Source organism: Marmota monax, unplaced genomic scaffold (assembly GCF_021218885.2).
Source record: "Marmota monax isolate L192 unplaced genomic scaffold, Marmota_monax_Labrador192_F-V1.1 WCK01_AAM20220418_F8-fsc00074, whole genome shotgun sequence".
NCBI lineage: Eukaryota > Metazoa > Chordata > Mammalia > Rodentia > Sciuridae > Marmota > Marmota monax.
In genome coordinates this window covers 3,060,411-3,081,895 of record NW_026694232.1, presented here as the reverse complement: position 1 = coordinate 3,081,895, position 21,485 = coordinate 3,060,411, and positions in this window count along the sequence as shown.

The window sequence follows — 21,485 nt, the reverse complement described above, 5'->3', positions numbered from 1 at the left end:
AGGAGGAGGAGGAGGAGGAAGAGGAGAAGGAGAAGGAGGAGATGGAGGAGAGATAGAGAGAGAAGATAAAGATATAAAGATCATTAATGAAAATTGTAAAAATGACAATATTTGAATATTTTCCAGACATCCTCCTGGGATATTTCTTCTGCTAATAGGGTACAGTAAGATAGTGCTTCTCATCTACTGCTATGAGAGACAGCCAACTTTCTAGAAGCCAATATAGCAAAATGTATAAGGATTTTAAGTTTTCATTGATCTTTGTTATAATGATAATGATCATAGAAAAAATTAATATGGCAAGCAAATTTGTGCACAGAGCCATATGAAGAAATTATCCTCTAAAATATTCTATTTAAAATTGGAAAACATGTATATTTTTATTAATTTATTAAAGCAGTCCTTTATGGTAGGCTAATATCTTAATACATTATTAAATAGCATGGAAAATATATAAGAAAGAGCAATATATATACAACAATATATGTAATATTATGCTATGATTCTATAGGAAACAATGTTTAAAAGAAGATGGACCTCTATATGATAATAGTGGTTTTATTTGTTTGCTTGATCATGAATAATTTTTATTTTATCTTTGTTTTTTATATTTTAAATTTTTACAATGAGTATAAAATAATTTTCTAATCAGAAACAAAAAGTAAACATACATTTTAAGTATTTAATTTAAAATTTAATTCAAATGTTGCATAACACCTGGTAAAATTTCAGAAATAGCAGCAGCCTTCTGAAACATAGCACATTCTGAGCTTTTAGATTTCAACCAGATTCCAGACACTTAGACTGACATTTGGTGAAATGGTTTCTTGGTTTAAAGTCCCCTTGGCCCAATTCTTAGAAGTGCATGGAGCAGATGGCTTCCATTTGAAGGACAGATCTGGGAATAGACAAAGGCAAAGCTGATCCCTTTGTGCTTAAGGAAATAGGACATTGACCAGGAGACATTTCCAGTTCTGGCATGTTTTTTGAATCCTTCATGCAAAGGTTTTTGTTGCTGAACTCTGACTCAGAGAAAGAGCAAAATCAATATCACAGGAGTTTATGTGTACTATTCTTTGTAGGTTCCCCTACAAAGAACACACTGTGGATAAAATAGAAGGGGTCTGGAAAGGTAGTAGGCATGTGTGTTTATAGAGTATAGCAATGATATTCTTCTAGAGATGTCCACATTATCTGTCCCCTTTCCAACTCTCTCAACTTTGTGCTTTGAGGTATCAGATCCAAAGAAATACATTTGGAGGTGACGACACAACTGTTTTCAACTCAGGGCAAACTCAGCAAGGTATTAAAACTTTTTGCTGCCCCGAGGATATTCCTACAAGGATCATTTGGAAGAGGTAGCAAGGCCAATATGGATGTCCAAACCACTGAGCTTTATTTACATTAACTGGTGGAACCAACAGTTGGTTCCATCAATTCAGCTGACCTGTGGTATCTAGGAATTTAACAAATGTACTGACAAAAATAAAAGGACTCTTTTTGCTTCCTTCTTTGGCAATGCCATCTTTTGTCCTTTTTGCAAATTTCTCCATGATCTTTTCCCATAGTATAGCTAGCAGGACCAAGTGCTGCTCTACTTACTATTCATCCTACATGTCAGTACTACAGTATTATGGTGATGTAGTTAACATGATGTGGTGGTGTCTTTAATCGTGGTGACCCTGAGAGCAGCCTTGTATTCCAGTTTCTAGTCAGGTGAACTTTTATCTTATTTGGATGCACACACACGTGCGTACCCATACCCGCACACATAGCTACACACCAGAATCTTTGAGATTTCTCTCACGTTTGAGTGGTTTGCAAAGCATTAATGGTGGCTATTGTTAAAATGAGGGTCACCAGCTGCATCACTAAAGATGGGTGAATCAGTCTGGAATTATTCATTGGGGTAATCAATCCGTGAACACCATCAAGGTCTGGAAGTCTGAAGGTAAGAATTGACCTGTTTTTTCAGTTTACTTTACTCTTCTCAGCATGTTATAACCTCCTCCCTTTTGTTACACTGACCAGGTTCACGTCAGCACAACCTTAAACACTGCAAGTATTTATGCCTAGATGATTAACCTCTTCTTCTAAATGGGACTTCTTACCAAAGATAAAACATTTTCCTGCTGTAATTCAGCAAATTAATTTATTCTTCCAATTTGTCATTGCCTCTCTCTCCAAAACGGCCCCATCTTCCCATCTTTCTACTGTTCTCACAATGATTAGGAGAAGTGAGTAGAAGAGGATGAGGCATAGGAAATGACATTGTCAATCCATGCTTGCTTTCTATATTAATCTAATTCTTGATTCTAGGAATTGGGAATAGAGTGCATCATTGAAGAGTAAAAAACAACCTCATATTAACTAACAGCCTAATTGACTAATATAACTGATTTGAAACTGATCAGGTGAGATTTTAATCATTGTGACCTTGAAGAAGTTACTTCATTTCTCTGACTTTCTCTCCAATGTCAATGACTGCTGCTTTACCGACTAGTCTAAGCCTGCTGTGAGATCAAGAGGCACTGTGTGTGGAAAGGAACTGTAAATCTCTACACAAACATAACATCATCAATATGAAATATTAGCCTCAGTATCTGTATAGTTCTGGAAAACGACAAAACAGTCTTATGAGTTGGGCTAGTTCTAAAAAATAATACAAGGCAGAATAAGAAAAATTCTCATAGAAGCATTATCTTCCTATCTTTAGGACTTTTTCATTTTTAGCCAATAGATTTTGAACTCCTTGAGGGAAAAAGCCTTGTGTCATTCATATTTATATTCTCATTACTGAATGGAGTAACTCAATCTCAAAAGGTATTCAGGTAAGAAGCCACACAAATATATGTGTGGAAATTTTCCCATTACCATAGATTCCCACAAAAATAAGCTAAGACTTGAAGGATGGCAGAGCATACTAAATGGATTTCTTCAAGACCTCACTGAATTTTCACTGGGTCTGCTGCTTGACCAATTCTTAGACCAATTCTTATCCTTCAGACTTTCAGAAATTGCAGGTTTGCATGGAGTGACTGCCCTAATGAATAACTCCTAACTGAGGCATGACATTTTTATTTGTGCAGATAGTGACTTTCATTTCAACAATACCCACCACAGATGCTTTGCAAATCATTTGAACGTGAGAGAAATCTCCGAGATTTTCTGGTGTAACCGTATTGATGTGAGCATGGGACTTGCACACGTGCACATTTTAAATCCTTATTAGGAAGGGATAGCTTAAAGGAGATATATTGTGTATGTTTTGTAAGCAACTGATTTAAAGGAATAATGAACAAAAAATTGTAACATAGCAACAAAAGGAAAGGAGATAACTCGTAGGATGGTGGCAAGTAAATCAAACACGGATGAACAAATGACAGGAATAAGGCAAGAAGGAGAAAATGCTTTGGAGGCACAAAGGCTAACATCATTTTCCAAGTCACTTTTTTGCTAAGGGTGCTAAAACTGGTCTTTCTAATAGGGGTTCAGAAGGTGGATTTTTCTTGAATATTGTTCTTTTGGAAGAATATATCTAGGATGAAACAAAAGGAAAGGGATTACTATTTATTTATTTTAATCTAAAGAAATGTTAAGATGACTACAGGATCTGAGAGAAGACATTTGCAAAGGAAATTTGTATCAACAAGCTGCAGCCTTTAAATGGAAATACATGATTAGTTACTAAAATATCTGTGTTGCTTTGGGAGCAGATTCAATTATTTTAGGCAGTGTTGTTCAAATAAAAAAGATTTCACCAAAAGATACCCAATGACATTGAAGATCATTATGTATGTTAGGGAACTGGGGTTTAATGTTTTGAAATTTTCTGTATTGGGGAGTAAAATCTATGAAAATACTATATGTTGTTTCATAATATATTAGTATGTTTCAAAATAACATTTCAAGTAAATTTGAGTTGATTCATCAAGCCAGAAAATAAAGCCTGTCACACTGCCCACATCTGTGGGTTTGTGGCACTATCCCTTGCACCCCCACTGCCTATATCTTTGGATGTACAAATAACCCAGGTTGAGCATCAGAGTTTTAGAATCATCTGTGTAGCAATCCTAGAATCTTAGAACCTAAGACATGTGAAATGTGTTATCTATTCTCATTCCTTATTTTCAGGAAGAAATCAATACCAGATCAAGATCAAATGACTTTCTTAATGTTTCAGAACCAGCAAGCAACAAGCATAGAATTCAATTTTCTATATTTCTAATGCCATGTTTTCTTCATTGTATCACACTGCCTTCTTACTTTTATTTTAAAGATCAATTGTAATTTGAAACAATGGGAATGTTCAACAACAAAGCAGATTGAATTACAGCATGTTCATAATATGGAACAATATAAAGAAACATGGAAAAATCATGTGTTATAAGCATATTTAATAACATGGAAAATGGACACGGTATCTTAAGTGCAAATGGTAGTCATAAAAGATGTCCACGTTATAAACCTTAATTTGCAAAAGCTAAATGTATATAAACTCATCCAATATTATTGATTATTACTCCTAAATGGAAGGATTATAAATAACATTTATGCTTTTTGCAGCATTCTCTATTTCCCAAGCTTTCTAACAAGTTATATTACTTTTATAATTAGATAAATGAATAAGCGTACATTAAGCAAGCAAATGGCTAGAGTGGGTTAAATTATACTGTATTTTAATTTATCATATGTATGCTAGAGTATGTTGCAACCAAAATGTCTCAGAACATCCATATGAATCCATATCTTAATCTATCGGTCACTAGTGGTGCAACCATGAATAGATTTACACCCTTGGAGGCTCTGTTTTTGTATCTGAAAAGTAGAATTATAACTACCTTACAGATTTTTGGTGGCAATTAAGTGAGATCAAGCATATAATGCATATAAACTATCTACCTGAGTGGGGACATGTAGTGGCTATTCAGTAAATGTTAGTTCACTTCCTTTTCATGAGTTCATAAATTTTTATTAATGAAAACTGCTATAAAGTGCTGTTTCCATTAAATAGCCACAAAAACCTGATTTTTAAAATTAATTATACTGTTGCCAAAATGCCTTACTGCAGAGCAGAGTGGGGCTGCAAGGGAGGGGACTGTGTAAGTGACTGAGACACGCAAGTGAGAATATAAGGCAGAGCGAGGAGTGCACCTGTGGGGTTAAAATGCTTTGAACTACTCACATCACAACACTAGAACTTCTTCAATATGTGGGATGCAAATCCATTTTCTGGTTCTATTCTAAGACATGGAAAACTAACACCCTGAAAACCTCGGATCCTCGAGGTAATTTACCTAAATGCATGAGCCCATATATAAGATGTCAAGCAACCCTAACTCATTAGGCTAATGATTCTTCTATGTCTGAGAAACAACATGATCCAGATGTTGGATAATGCCTATGTGAGCCAGTAACTCACTTTATTTTAGCAATCTAGCAACTGGGTACCATTATGGCCTTGGCACTCAGTAAAAATGCCGTGTTGCATTTAATCAGAGAGACTGCACTATTAACCTGTATTTCCACACATCTGTCATGCAATGTTAAGAGTCTTTTTGCATTGTCAAAGAAATGTTACATTTTACCCAGTCTGGTAGATCTACTTAAATGTATTACGATCACATATGTAATGATTCTCTAATTAGGACATTTGATTTTCCAGAGTAGTTCTCTCTTTTATGCAGTATTCGAAAACAAAAAGATGTCTAATCTAGAAAAACCTATTTTTTTTTTGTTGTTCCTTTTAAGTGTCAAAACACCTCCCAAAGCAGCTGGGGAAATGAGAACATCAGGATGATGTGAAAAGGAAAGAGTAGAAGTGAGAGATTCCACCGTATAGAATTCATAATGTAAAGTGGGTTAAGGTAACTTTCAACTCCCTTGTTTTGTACCCACATGATATTTTCAGTGACAAAACAGTTTAAAATACTATTCGGTCCAGAGAATAGGTAATTAATCTGGTAAAACATCAGGTCTCCTAAACTGGACTGCTACTTCCAATCTTGTGGCTGACTGTTTAGAAGTCTGGATAAAACAGAACAACAGAACATTTTTTTCCCCTTAAAAAAGTTTGCCTCTTGTCATTAATGGCAAGGTATTTTCATGTTTCATTAACCTGGTATCTACTGGGTAAATGTGTGGTAGCATTTGCTGCATAAGTAGGTGCTTTTGTCAAGTCAAGACAACTTATTGAAAGATTTAGCCTAAAACTAAATGGAAAAACCGAAGTTGGCATTTCTTTTTCTCTAAACTTCAAGATGGGTTTTGAAGAGCATATTTGTGTTCTCACAAATGAGGGTTTTTCTTTCCAAAATTGGCTAAATTACATTTTAATATATGGCATAATTTGTCCTATTGATAGGCTTGATACCATGAAAAGTAACTTGGAAATGCACATTGCTCTGTTCTGGCGAGATAGGCAAACAAGCTCAGGGATGTGTCAGGAGAATGCATTGATATGGGAATGTTCTGAGAAAGCAGAGGTTTGCAGCACAGACTTAGTTCCACTTAGCGGAGAGAGTTCTGCCTGCCACAGCTATGAAGCTGGAAAATAATACTTGGAACAGTGAATTGTCTCTGCCCAAGGGGAAATGCTTTTGTTTTTTATTCATTTCTATTTTTCTTCTTCATGCACAGACAGGCACCAATTTGAGACTTGCTGATAGCAGAAGCAGAGACCAACTACTGTGAGTGACATTCATTTCCCTCACAGATGACCCCCTGATTTATACTTTAACTATAGCTTTGCCTTAATGGATGGAAAGGCCTAGGACTGAATATGATGCAGCAGAGACTGCCTGGTTCAGAAAAATCTCCAGGAACTTCACTTTGAATTAAGATGGAATCTCTAAATTTCTTTTATACATCTTGTGATACGTAGATGGATGCTAATGGCATTGGTATCATCTGTCGGAAATGCAGAGTTCCAGAACTCGCCTCCCATCTGCTAAATCAGAATTGCATTTAAAGGAGATGCCCATAGTGTGTATGCACAACAACATTTAAAGCATGGGTAAAACCAGTGCATGAGTCTTGCCCTGCTGTGTTAGAGTGTGCAAACACTAGAAACAGTAGCTGATTAGAAAGCAGTTGGCAATGGTATTCGTGTTCTCTGGGGAAACAAAACCACCAGGATGCACATAGATAGAAAGAGATTTATTTTAAGCAATTGGATCATAAAATTATGGAGGTTGAAAAGGGACAAAATCTGCAGTGAGAAAGAGGTAGACCCAGGAGAACCAATGGTGTGAGTCCAGCACTGGTCCAAAGGCTTGAAACTAGGAGAACTGAAGATATAGGTTCTATTTTAAAGGTAGCAGATTCAAGACCTAGGAAGAGCTGGAGTTTCAGTTCTAAGTATAAAGGCAGAGAAGACTGATATCTTAGCTCATCTAGTCAAATAAGAAATCCTTCTGGGAGGATGGTCTAGCCTTTTTGTTCTATTCAGGCCTGCAGCTGATTGGACACTGACCACCCAAATAAGAGAGAGCAATCTGCTTTACTCCGTCTACAGATTCAAATGTTAATATCATCCCCAAATGCCCTCACATATACACCCAGAAATAATGTTTGACCAAATATCTGTAGCCAATCAAGGTGTTACATCCAATTATCCATTGTAACAGCTGTCATGGATAAAGCACCTTATAAGCAACCTCTTCCTGGTCAGTCCTGGATATTGTCCCTTCACACTTGGTCCAGGACCCTGAGAGCCCTATTACTGTGAAAGAATATTGTTTTCAAAAACCCAGCAGGCATTTTTCATTTTTCTGTCATCACAACCCTATCGCAGGAACCTCTCACTGCGTGGCTAACAGCAGCACTGTGACAGAGAGCAAAACCCTAAGGGAAAGTCTGACATGAACGCACATAGCTGTCTCTTACCATTGTCTGCTCTAGTCTTTCTGTCTTGCCAGTTCGACCATTTTAACCTTATCATAGTCTATCTGGAGACATTTTTATCAAAGGCTATAATTTTATTGTATTATTATATTCATTATTAACTATAGCAGTTCAATTTTCTGGTGGGTTTATGTTATTTATAAAGTGCTATATCTGTTGCTATCATTTAGACATTACTTGCTGTGTTTCTAGCCAATCTAATCAAACAGCTGACTGTGTGTGGGAGAGTCAGTGCTAACTTCATTTTGTGACTGGAACACAATCAGGATAGTGTAGTGAGCTGACTGGATGAATGTTAGTTTTGGTTCCTAGTCAATAAGTGATGCACATCAGCAAAGCTGCAAGCCACAGCAACTTCTTTCGAAATGAATTAATATTTTTCAATTTCTGTATTTTCTAATGATGCTAGGTACTGTTAAAATATGCAACAATATTTAATTTCAGTAGATTCTACTGATGAAATCTCTAAACCAAAATTTCATTCTAGAGAATATCTGGGGGGAAAAAAAGTATGCATTGCAATGATAGAACCGACCTGATTTTCATGTTTGTGAGTATAGAAAAAGGCTTCATGGAAAAGAATGTTGAGGGCTGGGTTGTAGCTCAGTGGTAGAGCATTTGTCTAGTACAGTGAGGCACTGGGTTTGATCCTTGGCACTGTATAAAAGTAAATAAATAAAATAAAGGTATTGTACCTATCTACACTAAAAATATTGAAGAAAGAAAGAAAAAGAATGTTGAACTCTGAATTCTCCTTACTGCTCTGTTTGCTGCAAGATTCTGTTTGCCACAAAGGTTTTCCACATGCCGAATCTCAAGGGCCAATCTGACTTGTGTTTAAACCAGTTCCAGTTGATGAAATCCTTTCAGTGGTAAGCAAAAATTTCTTGTATTTTTTCACAAGAATTATTTCCCTCCATTCTTGATGGGGATATGAAATCACCTAACCATTTAATCAATTGTCCAAAGTCCTGGGCTGTGGAGAATTTTTTAGCTGTATACATCAATGAGATTGGTGACCCTACCTGAAGGGAAGTGAAGGAATTGCTGAATTACTTTAGATACTGTTGCTAAGGAGTAAATGGCACTTCTTAATCTGTTATAGTGACTACTTAATCAAAAGGAGGGTTACAGATACGCTTTTTCTTAATTTCAAAACAAAAATGGAATGAAAGCATTACCCATTAGATATTAAAAAGTCACTTTCACCAAAAAGAAAAATACTAAGCTTTGAAATATCATGTCATGTGGACACCACATTTAGGGTTTGGCTAGTGTACATTTAGATATGAAGTACTTTAAAAAAAATCTCCTAATGAAATTAATCTGATGTGTGTTAATATTTTTGCATTATGGGTTTTTTTTTTGGTAAATCCAGTAATTTTTTTTCTCTTTTTAACTTATTTAAAAATTTTATAGCTTATGTTGAATGACTGAAAAGATTTAATTTAAATTTATCTTCTCTTAAAGTTCACTTATTTAATAATTTATTTATTTTCATATGCTAAATCTCAGAATAAGTATATTTTCTACTTTTCCTATCTTGAAAAACAATTCCTATTTGTAAACCAGTGCTGTGGGGATTCCTGTAATCTTATGGCTTGGAAGTTGAGGTAGGCAAATGGCAAGTTCAAAGACAGCCTCAGCAACTTAGAAAGGCCCCAAGGAAGTTTGTGTGACCCTGTCTCAATATGATAAATAAAAAAGGGCTGGGATGTGGCCCAGTGGTTCAGTGTCCCTGCGTTTAATCCTGGTACCATAAATAAATAAATAAATAAATAAACAAACAAACCAGCAGACACCTGGAACTCAGGTCCCTCCTAGATCTGCCTCTGCCCACCTGTGCAGAACCCAGGCCAGGGTAGGTTCTAGTCTGCCACCTTCCCCCAACCTAGGAGCCAGACCTAACCCACTTACATCCTGGGACACTGCAGACATAGTCATAGCCTTCCCCAAGCAGTATCCTCTACCTTTTGACAGCAGACAGGGCCTAGAAGCAGCTGAATCTCAGAGCAGGCATCCCAAAGAGAGCTAAGGCCCACCCTTTCAGCCCCATCACTGAAAGATGGATGTTGCATCAATCTTGGGACACCTTTTCTGCTATCTCGAGATACCTCCACTATTGCTGTCATCACCTTTAGTTGCAGTAGCATACACTGAGGGACACCTGCAGGGTCTGGAAACCCAACATCAAGGTGAGGTACAGATAATCTCTATGTATATATATACATATATATACATATATATATATACATATATATATATACATATATATGTATACATATACATATTTATGTATAATATATATATTATATTATTTATATATACGTATAATATATATAATTATACATATATATTATATATATATTTATATATATTATATATTATATATATGTATAATAATATATATATTATACGTATGTATAATATATATATATATACATATCGATGTATACATATACATATCTATGTATAATCTCTACAAGATTATAGGGGAGAAAATGTAATATCTCATATCCACACTGCAAGAAAGGAAGACACATAGACAACATGAAAAAATTAGGGATGAAAGTGCCCCAAACAAACCAGAATACTACAATAACAGAATCAATGGACAGAAAAGTATACAAAATGTCAGAGAAGGATTTCAGAAAGTTCATAATTAAAATGATCTGTGAATTAAAGAATGACCTAAATGAGCAAATACAGGCAAAAATTGATCACTCCAACAAAGAGATAAGAGAGCAAATACAGGTAGCAAAAGATTATTTCAAGAAAGAGATAGAGACTTGGAAAATAAAACAAATACTTGAAATGAAGGAAACAATAAAACAAATAAAAAACTCAATAGAAAGCATCAAGAACATACTAGATCACTTGGAAGACAGAACATCATATATAAACTGGAAAATAAAGTTGACCACACAGTGAAGATAGTAAAAAAAAAATTAACAGAACATCCAAGAAATATGGGATAGCATCAAAAGACCAAATATAAGAGTTATTAGGATAGAGAAAGGCACAGAGTTTCTAACCAAAGGAATACACATTCTCTTCAATAAGATAATATCAGAAAATTTCCCAATCATGACAAATAAATTGGAAAATCAAATACAATGGGCTTATAGGACACCAAATGTACAAAATTACAACAGATTTACACCAAGGCACAGTATAACGAATATGCCTAGCATACAGAATAAGGATAGAATATTAAAAGATGCAAGAAAGAGGAATCAGATCACATACAGGGGAGACCAATTCATATCTTAGCAGACTTTTCAACCCAGACCCTCAAAGCCAGGAGATCATGGAACAACATATATCAAGCTCTGAAAGAAAATGAATGCCAACCAAGAATCTTATATCCAACGGAATTAAGCTTTCGATTTGATGATGAAATAAAAACCCTCCCACAATAATTAAAAGTTAAAAGAATTTACAACTAAAAAGCGTGCGCTACAGAACATCCTTGGCAAAATATTTCATGAAGAGAAAATGAAATACAAGGAGGTATTACACTAAGGGAAAACTAACCAAAGGAGAAACCAAGTCATGTTAAATACCAAAAAATAAATAAAAATGGCTGGGAATACAATTCATGTCTCAATAATAACCCTGAATGTTAATGGCCTAACCTCATGAACCAAAAGACAAAGACTAGAAGATTGGATAAAACAAAAACAAAAACAAACAAAAAACCCAATAATATGCTGCCTCCAAGAGACTCATCTCATAAGAAAAGATATCCACAGACTGAAGGTGAAATATTGGGAAAAATCATACCATTCATATGAGCAAGTAGGTGTTTCCAAACTCTTATCAAATAAAGTAGACTTTAAGCTAAAGTTAATCAAACTACTCAAGGGAACCATATACCAACAAGACAGCAATTATAAATATATATGTCCCAAACAGTGGAGCATCTATGTTCATCAAACAAACTCTTCTCAAGTTCAAGAGTCAAATAGACCATAACACAATAATTATGGGTGACTTTAACACACCTCTTTCACCACTGGATAGATCTTTCAAACAAAAGCTGAACAAAGAAACTATAGAACTCAATAATACAATCAATAACTTAGACTTAATTGACATATATAGAATATTTCATCCTTCAACAAGCTAATATACTTTCTTCTCAACAGCACATGGATCCTTCTCTAAAATAGACCATATATTATGCCACAAAGGAACTCTTAACAAGTACAAAAAAGTGGAGATACTACCCTGCACTCTATCAGATCATAATGGAATAAAACAAGAAAACAATGATAAAGTAAAAATTAAAAGTACTCCAACACCTGGAGACTAAATAATATGCTATTGAATGAACAAGTGTTGCAAAAGACATCAAGGAGGAGATTAAAAAATTCTTAAAGGTAAATGAGAACACTGATACAACATATCAAAATCTCTGGGACACTATGAAGGCAGTACTAAGAGAAATGTTCATTGCATGGAGTTGATTCCTTAAAAGAAGAAAAAGTCAACAAATGAATGACTTAACATTACATCTCAAAGCCCTATAAAAAAGAAGAACAAACCAACACCAAAATTAAGGACAGGAAATTATTAAGATCAGAGCTGAAGTCAATGAAGTTGAAATAAAAGAAACAATTTAAAAAATTGACAAAACAAAAAGTTGGTTCTTTGAAAATATAAATAAAATTGACAAACCCTTAGCCTGCTAATGAAGAGAAGGAGAGAGAAAACTCAAATTACTAATATACATGATGAAAAAGGAAATATTATAACAAGACACTACAAAAATACAGAAGAAAACTAGGAATTATTTTGAAAAGTTGTACTCCAATAAAATAGAAAATATCAGAGACATCAAAAAATCTCTAGAGTCATATAATTTGCCAAAATTGAATCAGGATGATATACACAATTTAAACAGATCAATTTCAGTGTTGAAATAGAAGATGATGTCAGACACCTACCAACCAAGAAAATCCCAGGACCAGATGGATACACAGCTAAGTTCTACAGGACCTTTAGCAAAGAACTAATACTAATACTCCTCAAAGTATTTTGTGAAATAGAAAAAGGGGGAGCATTCCAAACTCATTGTATGAGGCCAATATCACTCTGATTCCAAAATGAGGCAAAGACACATCAAAGAAAGAAAACTTCAAACCAATATCTCTAAAGAACATAGATGCAAAAATTATCAATAAAATTCTGGCAAATCAAATACAAAAACATATCAAAATGTAGTGCACCACGATCAAGTGGGGTTCATCCCAGGGATACAAGGTTGGTTTATACAGAAATCAACAAATGTAATTCATCACTTCAATAGAATCAAAGATAAGAATCATATGATCATCTCAATAGATGCAGAAAAAGCATTTGACAAAACATAGCACCATCTCATGTTCAAAATGCTAGAAAAACTAGGGATAACAGTAACATATCTCAACAGTGTAAAAGCTACTTCTGCTTAACCCCAAGCCAACATCATTCTAAATGGAGAAAAATTGAAAGCACTTCCTCTAACAACTGGAACAAGACAGGGATGGCCTCTTTTACCACTTCTATTTAACATAGTTCTTGAAACTCCAGCCAGAGCAATTAGACAAAAAAAAAAAAAAAAGGATACAGATAGGAAAAGAAGAACTGAAATAACTCAAATAAGCACTATTTGCATATGTTATGATTCTATACCTAGGAGACTCTTTATTCTAGAAGTTTTCTGGTGGAATTTTTTGGGTCTCCAAAAAATTCCACCAGAAAACTTCTAGAATTCAGCAAAGTAGCAGGATATAAAATTAACACCCACAAATCAAAGGCATTTTTGTATATCAGTGACTAATCCCCTGAAAGGGAAATGAGGAAAACTATTCCATCTACAATAGCCCCCCAAAATAAAATAAAATACTTCGGAATCAACTTAACAAAAGAGATGAAAGACATCTGCAACAAAAATTACATAATGCCAAAGAAAGAAATTAAAGAAGACCTTAGAAGATGGAAAGATCTACGTTGTTCTCTAATAGGAAGAATAATATTGTCAAAATTACCATACTATCAAAAACACTATATAGATTTAATGCAATTCCCATCAAAATTCCAATGACATTCCTCCTCATAGAAAGAGAAAAGGAAATCATGAAATTCACCTGGAAATATAAGAGACCCAGTAGAACCAAAGCAATCCTTAAGCAAAAAGAGTGAAGTAGGTGACATCATTATACCAGACCTTAAACTATACTACAGAGCAATAGTAACAAAAACAGTATGGTACTAGCACCAAAATAGACTTGTAAACCAATGTAGTACAAAATAGAGGACACAGAGACAAATCCACTTAACTACAGTTATCTTATATTAGACAAAGGCGCCAAAAACATACATTGGAGAAAAGACAGCCTCTTCAACAAATGGTGCTGAGAAAACTAGAAATCCATATACAACAAAATAAAATTAAAACCCTATCTCTCACCATACACAAAACTCAACTCAAAGTGGATCAAGGACCTAGGAATTAAATCAGAGACACTGTGCCTAATAGAAGAAAAAGTAGGCCCAAATCTCCATCATGCCAGATTAGGCCCCAAGTTCCTTAATAAGACTGCTATAGTGCAAGCATTGTTGGGAGCTGCCACATAGGAACCAAGTGTCCCTTAGCCTTGAGTGATGAGAATGTGGAGATGTGGCAAGCCATCCATGGGCTGTGGATGTGTGAACTATGAGCAGTGAGTGCACAGGGTGGGCTGAACTGACATTGCCCCACTATTTAGGCAGGCAACATAAGCGTCCTTTTGCTCACTCTGCCTATGATCCCCATATAGCACATGAGATGGGCATGACCTTCCTAGATGTCAGTCGACCTGCTGACAGCAAGACATCACGAAGCTAGACTCAACCCCTTGAAACCAAACCCCTTGAGTCATTTGAATGGCTTCTCCCCAATAAAAGGGTTCAGCACCTGCTCCTCACACTCTTTCTTAACTGCCTTGCCCCCCTTGTGGAGCTGTGGCTGAGAGTGATCACTGAACCCAAAGAAAAAGTGCTTTCTGTGTCTGTTTCTTTATTTAGTGCCCAAATTCACTTGGAGTGACCCTGATTGCTTTAGTTGTGTGACATGACAAAGAATTAAAATCACGAATCAATAAATGGGATGGATTCAAATTAAAAAGCTTCTTCTCACCAAAAGAATCTATAAGGAAAGTAAAAGGAGACACAGAGACAAGATTCAGAGGCTGGAAAAGGAAAGAAAGTGTGACTGCCCCTCCAAGCAGCCACGTTTATCTATGTCAAAAGTTACATTAGGTCGTTATTACCATGACTACATTATTATTTAGTATTTCTTTAATCCCAGGTGCTAGACAAATGAGATAAAAGTCTAGGCTGATTAAGACACAGAGCCCTTTTCTCTAAGGAAATTACCACAGAGACTAGATACTACACCTGTATAGTTATCTTACTAGCTTCAAGGAGAAACTCCTGGGCATTCCAAGGGCAGAAGACAGAGCACCTGTTATGCATCAGGAGTTTGCTCATGCTTCCCTGTACATTTCCACAGTCAGAATACTTACAAGTCCGTATATTCTCAGGAGCTGTGTGCCTGAGATGAAGATCAAAACTGACAAGACTCCATCACAGAATTTCCTTGTGACGGACATTGCTATAGTAGCCAGGCATCCTGTGTCTTTGCACAGAAACTTCCTAGTCACCAAGCATGCCACAATCACAAAGTTTATCAGAGACCCCAATTCCAAACACAGAACCCCTACAAGAAACAATCAGTGAGGTGAATAGAGAGCCTACATTTTGGGAGCAAATTTTTACCACATGCACATCAAATAGAGCACTAATCTCTATGGTATTTTAAGAACCCCAAAATTTTAACACCCACCCCCAAAAGAAAACAAATAACCCAGTCAATAAATGGGCCAAGGAACTGAACAGACACTTCTCAGAAGATGATATAAAATCAATAAACAAATATATGGAAAAATGTTTCTAGCAATTAGAGAAATGCAAATCAAAACTACTCTAAGATCTCATTTCACTCCAATCAGAATAGCAGCTATTAAGAATACAAACAACAATAAGTGTTGGTGAGGATGTGGGGAAAAAGGCACACTCATACATTGCTGATGGGACTGCAGATTGGTGCAGCCAATCTAGAAAGCAGTATGAAGATTGCTTGGAAAACTGGGAATGGAACTACCATTTGACCCAGCTATCCCACTTAAAAACAGCATGTTGCAGAAACACATCCATATCAATGATTATAGCAGCACAATTCACAATAGCTAGATTATGGAACCAACATAGAAGCCCTTCCATTGGTAAATGTATAACAAAAAATGTGGTATATATACACAATAGAATACTATTCGGCATTAAAAGAGAATAAAACCATGGCATTTATAGGTAAATGGATGGAGTTGGAGAATATAATGCTAAGTGAAATTAGCCAATCCCCCAAAACAAAATGCTGAATGTTTTCTTTGATATAAGGATGATGATTCATAATGGGGTGGGGGTAGGAACATAGGTGAATTAGACGAACTCTAGATAGAGCAAAGGGGAGGTAGGGGAAGGGAGGGGACATGGGGGTAGGAAAGATGAAGGAATGAGAGTGACATCATTACCCTAAGTACATGTATGAAGAATGGTGTAACTCTACTTTGTGTACAACCAGAGTTATGAAAAAATGTGTTCTAAATGTGTTATATGAATTTCAATGCATTCTACTGTCATACACAACAAATTAGAATAATGAATAAATATATTTATGATGATATCTGGGAGAAAACAAGTGTTAGCTTATATATGGAGATTCACAAAGTTATTGCAATTTTCTCCTGTTTTTAAAGACATAAAATTATTCTAACTGTGTAGTCTAATATAGGCATTGGTTTTAAAATTGGTGGTAAATTAAAGATAACTTTATATAGCTTAGCCATTCTTCACTGTATAACTATTTTAATTTTTTACTTAACATAGCTAAGTTAATAATATATACAGTATAACCCTGCAACTCTATGTAGGACATAGGCAGAGATCAGCCAATGATATTCATTGTATTCTTTTTTTTTTCTCTGTAAAATCAAGTCAAGTAGCCAAAAACTGAGGTCCAGCAGCTGTCAGATCATTCATTGTTCATGAGGGTCAATATGATATCCTTTTTTTTTTGGCCCGATACATTCAAAGTCAAATTTGAAAGCAAATTCCTTAATGGTTAAAATATCTTGTGTTTCCTGGGAAAGAAAACTACTTAGAGACAATTTGTATCAATTTCTTCTTATTTTTTATTTGTCCACAAAACCCAGTCAGTGGACTTACTTTCTTTCTGAAGTTCTTGGAATCGAGTGGCTAGTTTGAATTACCTATGAGGAAGAGTTATGGAATATGTGGATTAATGTCTTTAAGCTCTTGCCGTAGTTTGGAAGCAGTTCCATAAATATTCTAATATTATTTGGGGGCAATCCTGGTTGGGACATTTACTCTCTTCACACATGCAGAAAAGTTGCTTAATCTTTATAAACATCAGTTTCCTTTATTTTATAATTTCCTTTTTCATGAAATATTTCATAGTATTTTTGTAATTCATATATGAGAAAACACAAAGGGCTTAATAGAATATTTCTCCATCTTGTCCTTCTCTTCCTGCTCCTTCTCTTCTTTTGTCCTCTCTTTCTCCTTCCTTTCCATCCCAACCCCCCTCCTCTATCTTCTTCTCCCTTTCCTTTTTCTCTTCTCCTCTTTCTCCCTTTTTCTCGTTCAAAAACTTTTCATTTGTCTATCAATCTTGCTTGATTCATTCCTTCAAAAGCTGTTAGTATTTCTCTGCCAGTGAAAATTCACTCAGATGACTTTTTTCACATCATATCACCTCTGGATCAAATTCCCTTAAATATTGCCACATAAGAATTTGATTTAAAATATCTTACTTGATAGTTGGCTGCATTTTGTTTCATTTTAAAAAATTACCAAAAATCACCTACATTTTTTTTCTAAATACTGTAGTAGATTATTATGAGAAAATAAAGTAAAAGTCCCTCTGGCCCAGACAAAAATCTTCATTATGATTTATTCTAAATTGTTCTAAAACCAAACATGTATATACCACAAGAAGGACTAATATAAAGATATACCTTGACTATATATGACCATGATATTCTAAGTTATAAAACTGATAACACTTTATAAAAGGTTGTTTCAGAAGAAAAGCCCTAGTTTAATTAAGTCATTTCAGAAATGTATGTACTTTTTTTCTTCCAGAAGTATTTCTTCCTAAAATATTCTTCTGATATGAAAACAAAGTATTATCATGTAAGTTATTCAGAGGTTGCAATGAAAAACAAATACAACTTTTTTTTGAGACATGGTCTAATTGTATTGTCCAGGCTGGTCATGTACTGGGCTCAAGTGATCCTTCCACCTCAGCCTCCTAACTAGCTAGGCCTATGATACCACACCTGACTTCAATCTATGTTTTTGAAAACTGTATTTCAAGTTTGCTCTGTGTCAATTGGTTCCCTGTTATGACAAACTCTTACGATTCTTCTATTTTTTTCAGCATGCCTCCAATGTTATTTTATTTTTTAAAGAAATTTTGCATGACCCAGGTACACAAAAGTAATGTTGTTACCTGTAACCATATTCCCATATTTCCTAGTATTTAGCTGTTTAATTTTATTTGGAGTCCACAAGCATTTCTTGTTCTTTATTTCAAGTAGATTTTCAATGAATGATTGATGGATATACGTTCTTATTTGCTTTATATTTGCCTAGGAACTTTGTCATTTTGATATCATTGGATATTAGTTTCTTTTCTTGGACATGTATTATAGTAGACACGTCTGAGACTAACCTTTTATTTTTGACACTGGCATGTGACTTGCTTTTTCCTCTCTGAATACATAGTCAATTTTTATGTATCCTTAAAATTCTTAATCAGGATGTGTCTTGATGTGGAGCATAGTGTATTAATTTCCACTGAGCCCTCTTCTATTTTTTTGTTTTCCAGATTGAGATTTTATTATTGTTTTTCATCATAGGAAAACAATTTTAATTAATTTTACTTATATGTTTTAATTTTTCCATTCCATTTGTTAAATTCTTAATTTCACGGATACCAGTGATTATTAGATTGGATTACTCTTATCTGTCTTTTGCATCTATTAGTTACTTTCTGTTAATTTAATGTCTTTATGAATTTATCTGCTTTTCCTAAAATTCCTAAAATTTTTGAGGCCTTCCTTCATGATATTAGTTAATTTCTAGCTATGGTTATTTTGTTCTATACATTTTCCAATATATTTATTAATTCTTTAGTAAGTATGATCCTCAGTATGTATCCATGGGTTACAATCCCCATCCCTCTTTTAAAATTTTCATTCTGTTGTTTTATCATTTCACTTTGGGTTTCCTGTTTGTTCAATTCATATTCAGAAAAAGATGTTTTACAGCATGGTGACCTTTCTTCCTTTTGGGGGTGAGGGTGGCATAGGTTATGTTTTCTTCCAGGATAGATTGTTAAAACAACAAATGAAACATATTCCTTTACTTTTCATTGCAATACTATTGTGTACTTGGCATATGAATTCTGTCCTGAGAGATTCTGATCAGGTCTTTTATTGAATATGGTGTGGTCTCTCACTGTCCTTGGAAATAGGTTTCTTTCTTCTTTTTTTTTCTTTTTCTTCAACAATAGTTTGAAGATTGAACCTTTTGTATGCTATTTTCCTGCTGGTTAGGGAGGATTGGAACTTGACTGAGAGGTCCACAGTGTTTACCAGGGTTATCGTATTTTAAAAACTATGAAATCCATGTTAACCACTCCATTGGACTGGAAAGTTGAAATTTATATTATCATGGGGGACCCCTCTTAGATTTCTGCCCATTGTTCCAATTCAGTTTGTAGTATCTTCTGGGGTTGTATTTCCCTCAGTAGCCCTTTGTCACATTTCTGATTATCTCTTTTTTTTTATTAACCTAAATTTATAATAGTCCTCAGTCAGAATTGTAGTGAAGTTGCTGCTAATAGCTCACTTTGTTTTTCTTTGAATATAAGATGATATTGAAATTTCTTAGAGATTTTGCCATATTGTATTGTGTTCCTTCCCTATGCTTAAATTCTTAATCCTTCTTTGATTATGAGATCTGAAGTTTTGGGTATACACAATTTCCCTTTCTTTGATTGCTGCCAGGTAATTATATTTCTTTTTTTTTTAAATATACTTCCCCCCGTTTATTTGTTTACTATTTTGTTATGGGAAAGAAAGATTCTATATTCAGTTTTCTTCTGCTATTTCGACATATATTTCCCTTATATTTTATACTTTCATTGAGATTCAGTGTTTAAGCCATGCAAAATCTTAAGTAATCTAGTGATTGTACTGAGGAAATAGGATAGAAAAGAAGATTTGTGTTGGAGTCTTGTCTGTGTCACCTATTATCTATGAGACTTAAGTCATGTTTCTTCTTTGGGTCTGATTTCTCATTAACAAAACTTGGGTGATGGCAATGATAACTTCTTTACTGGGTGGTTTTGTGGGGTATGATAGAAAATGTGAAAATGGTAAGAACCAGTATTTCTAACTGAATACCTTTTACCATGTTACTAGAGATATATCAAAACATTGACATGTGTTTTTAGAAGTGGTTAAAATTAAGTGTTAAATACTTTCACTACATTGTATTAGTTAGCTTCTCATCACTGTAACAAATACCAGAGAAAAACAACTTACAGAAATATTTATCTTGGCTTGCCATTTCAGAGTTTCATTCCATGGTGGGCTGGTCCTTTGCTTTGGTTCTGTGGTGAGCCAGAGCATCATGGTGGAAGAGTATGGTGGAGAAAAGCTGCTCAGCTCATACTAGCCAAGAAACAGAGAGAGAAAGAGAAAGTGACACAGGACAAGAAATACCTTTCCAGGGTACTCCCTCCATGACCTAATTCCTCCAACTAGATCTCACCTTCTATACCCTCCACACCTCCAGGTAGTTCATTCATCAATCAGTGGATTAATATACTGGTGAGGTCATGATTCAAAAGCTCCATTTCTGAACATTGTTGCTTTGGGGACCAAGCCTTCAACACATGAGCCTTTGGGGGATTCTTTACATCCGAACGATAATATATATGGTGGTAATTTTTTAGATACTTTTTATATAAAGAAGATAATCTGTAGAATCAAATAAGATATAACAATTAGCCACAATCTCAGTCTCCCTTTCACAGATCATTGAAAGCACCTTCAAGTTTCATTAGTGATGGTTTTATTTTCTGTAGCATGAAGGTCCTCTGAATTTAGAGGTTAGCTTTTGTTCTTCATGGAAAATTTCAGCTTTAGGATATAACTTCTGTTCATTTACCTTGTACTCCTTAAAAATATAATGCAAAGCAGCAGAGTTTGTATAAGTATGGTGACCTGGAAATAAAGTCTGTCAAGTACATTTTCTGTGAGAAATATCAAGTTTATAATAGAGGGAAGTGAAAATCAACAAAATTTTGTTGGTGTCACATTTTGTGGCTGAAATATTCAAGAAAGGATTTTTTTTATGCTTCTGTATATACAGACTTGATTAGGAGTGACACAAACTGG